The following is an 8,703-nucleotide window of genomic DNA, read 5'->3' as shown; positions in this document are numbered from 1 at the left end:
TACTACTCAAAACAATACACTGAAGTGGGGAGCAGTCATTCACCCGACAGGACATTTCAAAACGAGTTCAATAACACAGCTGCGTGCCGCAGAAAACTGCAAGACATTAAATACACTTCATTTCACGAATAACAAATACTCATTAACATTACGCCACCCTTGTTCGAACTGCAGTGTCCCAAAGAAACACGCGCTTATTCTGAAAGAACAATTTTTATATGTTTAAATTACAGCATTAAGGAGTTCCAAAAGATGTCCAATCGAACCCCCCACCCCTTTCCAGTTGAGGTACAAATCTTTCACCTTGCTAGGCAGAGGCTGATCCAGAAACAGAGAATGCCACAAAAACACAGTTTTGCTGTGAAATCTTACAGGACATCCGGAAGCAGTTACAGACACCCACAAATAACACAGGCTAAGAGTCAGGACCACATCCTACGAGAACTTGTTCGCACTATGGTCACCACAAGCTGTAGACATTCCAGCCGAACATCCGGTTACAGTGGTTGCCAGAAGGACGAAGCAACCAACAGGCCCACGCCGTGCTTCTCACACACGCACCTCAATGTGTACAAATACCGAGACCAACACGAACTCCGGACTCCCCTCTCACTGCGAGGCTTGGCACAGTTTATATGAAATGCCCTCCAGGCAACCAGTAACCGCCGCAGGAGTTTCACGATCAGCTAACAGCCCTAGCGTGACAGATATCACACATGTGCTTATGCCCGAGCCACAACTCCGCCAGTCTCACCGGCCGCCCCAAACCGACTGCCTCTCGCCGTCCCGCGCGCCTCAGCCGAAAACGCAGATATGCTCATGCCCGGGGACGCGCCAAAGGTAACAAACCGATCGCTGATGATCGACCAGCGATCTAGCTCATACATAAATGCTACTGTGTGAGTATAAAGTGACTGGAAATTTTCAAATATAGCTCTTAACACGGTTCCCCCAGAAACCATTTAAGTGCAACTTATAGCCATATTTTTAGATTTGAAAACAGTCCAATCAATCCCATGAGTGCAACGGAGCATCATACCGAGATATTGCACAAACATTTAGCTTTGTGGAATTATTGCAGAAAGACTGATCACAAGATGAAGACATCCGTGTGTCAAGAACAGTAGGCCCAGGTTATTCCGAAGGCACCGTGAGAAAATCTTAGTTTTTTTGAATGGCTGTGACAAGTAGACGGACGGAAACAGCTGAAATTCATGCGAATGAATTGTCAACAATCCGTGCATACCACAGAAAGCAGAGAATGGCAGAAAGTAGAGGCAGAGTAATCTCAGGTATTGAGTGGTATTCTGGGGTTTTCAGTGATGAGTCTCATTCTATTTGTGGCAGTCGCACCGAAACCAACGACATGGTGGAAGACCGCAGGAAGAGCTCATTTTCGACACTAATACCTCTCCAACTCCTGAAATTGGAATACGGGGAGCAACTGGATACGACAACAGGACTGATACGGTACAAGTTGGGCGATAAATGTTTATCAGTAAGCGGCAAGAATTGTGAACCTCTTTGTCGAATCCTTCACGACCATAGTATGAATAATTTATTGCAGGAGGATAATACACTCCTTTAGGAACGTAGGGCCCTTTGACTGATCACCCGGTCCCCTGATAAGCTACCCTCGCACCGCATCTTGGGTGCGTAGGGAAGGCGTATACTTTCATATCAGCTTACGGTCAGCAACCTTCTAGCTCTGAAAATACAGCTCCTTCAGATAGGCAGTACATTCCACAAGAATTTATTTATTTTATACATCTAGTTCCACAGAAACAAACTGGGGAGCAAATGTCAATGGGCACGCAACAAATGAGTACGAGAAATTAAAGTCCGAAAATTAACAAAAGATTAAATAAAATGTGCATGAATCTTATGCAGACGACAAGCTGCGAGTATATACACGCTCCAGTCACATTAACGTGACCACCGCTTTTGTTTGACGTCAACGACCAGTAACTGCTCACAGACGGGAGGTGGCAGCAATAGCATTGGAGGGTACATAGAGCGCGTCGAGGGAACGCAGTTAGGAGTGCATTCGTTGTCGGAATGTCGAACCGGAGAGATTTAACCGGGAGCAAATGTCGATGGGCACGCAACAAGTAAGTACGTGAAATTAAAGTCCGAAAATTAACAAAAGATTAAATAAAATGTGCATGAATCTTATGCAGACGACAAGCTGCGAGTATACACACGCTCCAGTCACATTAACGTGACCACCGCTTTTGTTTTACGTCAACGACCAGTAACTGCTCACAGACGGGAGGTGGCAGCATTGGAGGGTACATAGAGCGCGTCGAGGGAACGCGGTTAAGAGTGCATTCGTTGTCGTAATGTCGAACCGGAGAGATTTATCTCATGTCCAAAACGACATGACAATTGACCTTCGGGCCTAGGGTGGGAGCACTTCAGAAACGGATAAGTTTGTAAACTGCTCGGAGCTGACGTCACTGTGTTGCACCACTGGCCATAAATGGCAGGGGTGAACGACGGCTGTGGAGATGTGTACGGGCGAACAGATGTGCAACTGTTGAGCAATTTACCGCTAAGATGAACCAAGGTGCTACCAGCGGTGTGTCCACAATGACCATTCAACGAACGTTGCTATTTAAGGGCCTCCGCAGCAGGCGTCATGTACATGAACCGATGCTAACTGCTGTTCGCCGGCGACGAAGGCCGCAGTCTGCACGCCAGTACAGCAACTGGGGTCGTCCTCTGAGTGGCGACAGATGGCCTTTTCAGACGAACCACCTTTTACGCTTCATCGTTCAGAGGGTCGTTTAGTGTACGGCGTGAAACATCTGAAAGCAAGAGCCCGGCAACAATTATGATCTGGGGAATGTTTTTGCGTTGCAATGTGGGAATATGTTCACATTATTAACAACAAGTGAGACTAAAGGAAACAAATATTGAGAGCTTGATGCTACAATTCCCAGACTCCAGAATAGGGGTGGAGAAGAGGTTTGCGAATGAGCCAGATCGCTGGTCGATCATCAGCGATCGGCTTATCATTGGCCCGTCCCCGGGCAAGAGCATCTTTGCGTTTTCGGCTGGGGCGCGCGGGACGGCGAGAGTCAGTTGGTTTGGGGCGGCCGGTGAGACTGGCGGAGTTGTGGCTCGGGCGTAAGCACATGTGTGATGTCTGTTACGCTGGGGCTGTTTGCGAATCGTGAAACTCCTGCGGCGGTTACTGGTTGCCTGGAAGGCATTTCGTATTAACTGTGCCAAGCCTCGCAGTGAGAGGGGAGTCCGGAGTGGGTGTTGGCCTAGATGTTTGTACAAATTGAGGTGCCTGTGTGAGAGGCACGGCGTGGCCCTGTTGGTTGTTTCGTCCTTCTGGCAGCCACCGCAAGCGGATGTTCGGCCTGAATGTCTACTGTTTGTGGTGAGCACAGTGTGAACAAGTTCTCGTAGGACGTGCTCCCGGCTTGACTCTTAGCCTGTGTTATTTGTGTGTGCCGACCCCTTGTCTGTTATTGCTTCAGGGTGTCCTAAAATTTCACAGCAAATCTGTGTTTTTGTGGCATTCTGTGTTTCTGGCTCAGCCTCCGCCTAGAAAAGGGAAAGATTTGGAATTGCTTAATGCTGTAATTTAAACATATAAAAAATTGAAATTGTTTTTTTTAAATTCCTGTTTAATGTCAGATTCAAATTAATTATTGGCTAAACTCGCGCTTCACGCACTAAATCAGCTGATATTGAAAATTTTCTTTATTCCTGTTTAATGTCAGACAGATTCAAACGTAACTTCAATGATGTATTTGAAATAAATGAGTTGTATTGACCTTAATGAACAATGTGCAATCGAAGTAAGGGACCCAGTCCTTCATTAGTGCTTAACAGTGGCGTGTGGTTCGGGTTGTGAGCCCCGTGCTCGGACCAGCGAACTTGCACCACATTTTGCTCCAACTGTCTATTTTTTAGCCAAAAGTATCCGTTGTGAAGGGGAAGAGCTACCTCAGAAGTATGTCATAAGTGACTGAAAATAAGAAAAGCAGACTATCACTTACTTCATACACTGTACTAATGATAAATGTAGCAATATTAGATTTTGAACAAGATTCCAGTTTCGGGGAATTTCATGACAGTTCACTGTTTATGTGAACACCTAGAAATGTGAATTGCTCGGACTCACTAATCATAAGTCAATTCCTGTGTAATCAAAATGTCAGTTTCAGTTGAAACTGTGCCTTACTGTAATTTAGCATCACTTGATTCTGTACAAGCCAGAACTTATTTCTTGAACTGCACTATTTTATATACTGCCTGCATTGCACTGGAAATCCTTCACTGACAACTGCAGCAAACAGAAATTGTTTAGAATCATTAAAAAAAACATCATTTATGTATCTAATAAACACACGATATTTGGAAGCTGTTTGGTTCCGTCTCATAAATAATACAAGACTGAATTAATGCCCGTGGGAGTCACACTTCATATTGATGTTGATCATTAATATCAGTCCCGCACATAATGAAAATTTAATAAATTAATGCCAGTTATGTGATAAACACTGCACAAAATTCGATAAAAATCGGACTGGTGTTTCGTAATGTAAGACGATCCATTTCTGCCAATGTATGAAAGAGGATGTGGATCCAGATATTGGGAGTATGTTCCAGAACAACGCTTTGAGACGGAAACGAGACGTCAGGGAGGAAGATCTGCTTTAAAGGGAAACGTGGGGTTGGAAGGCGGAGGTAGTGAGGAAGTGTGGGGTGGTGAGGCGGGAGAGGTGGATGGGGGGGGGGGGAGGGGCGAGGGGGCAGAGGATGCTAAAGGCGCTGTATCGGCGAAACCGGATATCGCTAGCAAGACAAGGGAGCGGAGTCGCTGAGAACATACAGCGGGCGGCTGACTTCGTTAGATTGGATGCGCCTTTGTGAAACGCTGATCAGAACAGCTATCTTCTGCGTTTTCCTCAGGCGGTTCGTCGTGAAAACTGCTTAGAAGTGTGTTTGTTCCCGTCAGTTACTTTTCTAAAATTTATATACTGTTAATTTCTGTTGGAAGTCCCTAATGATGCAGATGTGTAGATAAAATTTAATTCGAAGTCTGTTGCTATCTCTTTTACAGCTTATACTACATTGAGATGTTATGAATTTGAGTTCATAAAAGTCCCACGATGTTAAGGCAGAATGATTCAATCCTTAATGTCACTGAAAAAGATTAAACTCACGGTAGAGTCAGAGTAGATGAATTGTATTGGCAATATATGTCTCCATGTAAAATTTACAACTAACGCATCCTTTCCTCATGGTTCATTATGCTTCTTAATCTGAAGACAATACACTAGGGGTAGATATAAAAAGTTTTGCATTTATGAAGGCGTTCGTGGGCGACAGTTCTGCTGGCTTATCAATGTTTGGCAGTCCCACGAATCAGCGAGAATTTCCGGCAATAAAAAGTTACTGCTCATACCACTCGCAGGGAATCAGTCGCAAATCGTGACTAAATTCTTATTAGGTCCTCTCTGCAGTTAGCTCTATTCATATTTTCTAAATAAACTCTCGCGTAACTTGTAATCCTGCGTGCATGCATACCAGCAGAGTCACACCAGTTTACAGAAAGAGAGAGACCATTTAACACAGAATTATGTACTAGTACCTATAATGTCCGTGTGCTGCAGTAACAAACAGCATATTGGTAAGTTGCTAACCCTGTGATGTAGTGAGAGGTAACAAAAATTTTCTCCAAGAAATAGCATGATTTCAGAAAAACCAGATAGCTGTAGAATATGAGTAGCAAACAGGAGACGTAGATGTGGATGCAGGAAAATTCCGCCGTCTTCCATTTCCGAAAGATATTCAACGCTGCAACACGTTTGTCAACTCATAAGTAATACATGATCATATGGAGTGTCTCCCAAGAATGTGTGACTCATTGAGCATTTGTGTTAGAGAACACAGTACGTTATGCTGGACAGTGAACGTTAAAACAAAAAAGTAACATGGAATGAAGCCCAAGGGACTCCAACTGGACAGCTGATGCCAGCAGAAGGCTAATGATGCTTACGGATTCGACGTCCCATATATTGTCTACCATACAACCACACTATTGGCTGCTAATGGCAACAGGGGGCGATCTCGGAGGTGTCCAATGGTGAGCACAGCACAACAGTGCTATCATATTAGTGGCGTTGATACAAATCAGAGTAACGGTAACGGTAAAATAAGAAAAAAATTCATTATTACTACAAAACCAGTTGTCGAAGTTTTCATATCGTCACAAAGGAACACAAGGAGTTTTGAAGAGTGAGGGAGAAGTGGCGGATGAAATATTATCCTGTCTGCAAGATGAGTCAGTGGAGAGAGTGGTGTAATGTAATGCAATATATATGAGGACAAAGATGAGAATTCGTTCTTGAGAAGCAAAAGCGATATGGAACCAGATGTCTATCCATGTAGTTCATCCTTGTCCGACAGTAAGCTACAAATCGCGTCTCCAGTAAACGTAATAAGGGACAATCTTTGTCCAAGGAGCGGGGCTAAACATAATTTCCTACAAGGAACAACATCTCCGCAGCACAGTGAAAAAAAAAAAAAAACAAAAAAAAGAAAAAATCGAATAAGTTCGAAGCAATATGATCGTATAGTGCATAAGAAATAAAATAACGGATACTCAAGGAAGGGAAAGGCGCACTTGATACAATTACGCCGACTGTTAATCTGGATAGTAAATTATCTGGAAGGTTATTTACTGTGTTATGTGTGGTTGGAGGTGCTCTGTTGCCTAAGATTCCTTCCCGTATGCGTGATCTCGCAAGGGCTGTAGGGAATGTTTATGTCGCAGCAAGTAAGTATGGGAAAATGTGCGTAAGAGAACTGCAACTACGGTGTGAACACTGATTTTAGCCAATAGCTGGTCAAAGCAACATGATTTTCGTAGATTCGCTGCCTGCGTGTAAAAATCATATTCCTTTAAGCAAACTATCGCTCCTATAAAGTGTTTCACATTGCAGTTTGTACCACCTGGAACCACTGGACGTATATAACCCCTGCATATTTGTTTTTTCCGCCCTGTTGCAGCTGTGCCTTAAAGGATAGCCATTTTCATTATAAGCTCCACGACAGGCTGTTTCGAATTCGGCAACATGCTATCACATTTCATCAGTTACACCAATAAGATTTATATGTATTCTTTAAGAGTGAATATCTAGCTGAAGGTCGTGCACAGTTTATAACTTCCAAGGAGTTCGCTTTCGATCTTAATGATCTGAACCTTTGTGGCCACTGTGGCGCGCCATTTTTCATTTGGTGTTGATGGTGTAAATTAATGGTTTATTTTGAACGTTTCTTGAATGTTGATTACGTCCATTTTGTGAAGTGTAATGTGTAAATCACATAGAAGATTGATCTGTGCACCTCCTGGACACTCGATTTCTGTCACTGTCCTAACCGCCTCCTGTAGCAGCGTGGTAAGCGCGACAGAATGTCAGTCCTAAGGGCCGGGGCTCGATTCCCGTCTGGGTCGGAGATTTTCTCCGCTCAGGAACTGGGTGTTGTGTTGTCGTAATCATCATCATCATTTCATCCCCATCGACGCACAAGTCGCCGAAGTGGCGTCAAATCGAAAGACTTGCAGCCGGCGAACGGTCAACCCGACGGGAGGCCCTAGCCACACGACATTTACATTTTTAGCACATGGTGATCCGTTATCAGCTGATATTTTTCCTGTCATAATTGTTAACTCAAAACTTTCAAGAGAAATAGGAGTTAATTACATTATATGCTAGTGGGCATTCATTGAAATCGACGGGGAAAATTATTTTTGCCGGACTGCGAACTGAACCCAGGTCTCCTGCTTACTATTTAGATAATCCGAACACTGCGCCATGCGGATACTTAGGTCATCCCAACTGCACGGACTGCTCTAGCACGCCTGTCATCATATACAAATTCTCTGCTTATCCACGCTCTACTGATGTAGTGACCATACCCCATTATCCACATTGCTCGCGAAATTTCGCCGATTCTCGTAAGGGTTCCAGCGTGGTGTGCATCCCCACTCAAGTGATCAGTTGGTCGTCCTCACCTAAGTCATAGATGTGGTGTCTGTTGTTTCGACATATTTTAGTGATGTCAACATACTTTTTAATTTCCAGGAGAACTATCCTCCTGGAATTCGTATCACTCGCATTCACAGTCACACTAAATAATAACCAAAGTAAAACATCGGTGCTATGTACAGCACACTGCCACATTACGTACGTCTAACTACAACCACAATTACTCTCAGATTTCCTAGGCAGCCCTTGGCGTGAGATCAGTCTAAATTCAATATCCTCGAATGATAGCTAATCAGAGGCCAGAAAATGCAACGCTTCCTTATGAGGCTAATAAATAGGAGGCAAGGAACCTAATTGTGAGTCGTTTCACGTTTTCGACCATGCAGAAAATGCGCGATCACGACGCGATAGGTGTCGCTGGTTTGTGATTTCTCGTATTGCACAACACTACAGTTTCGAAACACCGCATTAGTTAGCTGTAACTACCGTCTGCAGAAAAACCTATATCAGTTTTCGGATTTGCAGAGGCTCAGCATAGAGCCAGTCAGTCAAAACTATTACAGGCTTCTACGGGCATGATTGTATTTCTTCGCTCACAATGAACCATTTAGAGGGCTAGATCGCAAGCGCAGTTTTTAGTAAGACTCATTTGGGAGTGCTATGTTAACAATGGTGGCAGAAGAAA

This window comes from Schistocerca piceifrons, chromosome 4 (genome assembly GCF_021461385.2).
Source record: "Schistocerca piceifrons isolate TAMUIC-IGC-003096 chromosome 4, iqSchPice1.1, whole genome shotgun sequence".
Lineage (NCBI taxonomy): Eukaryota > Metazoa > Arthropoda > Insecta > Orthoptera > Acrididae > Schistocerca > Schistocerca piceifrons.
The sequence above is the reverse complement of the archived record's forward strand: the minus strand, read 5'-3'. Positions refer to the sequence as shown.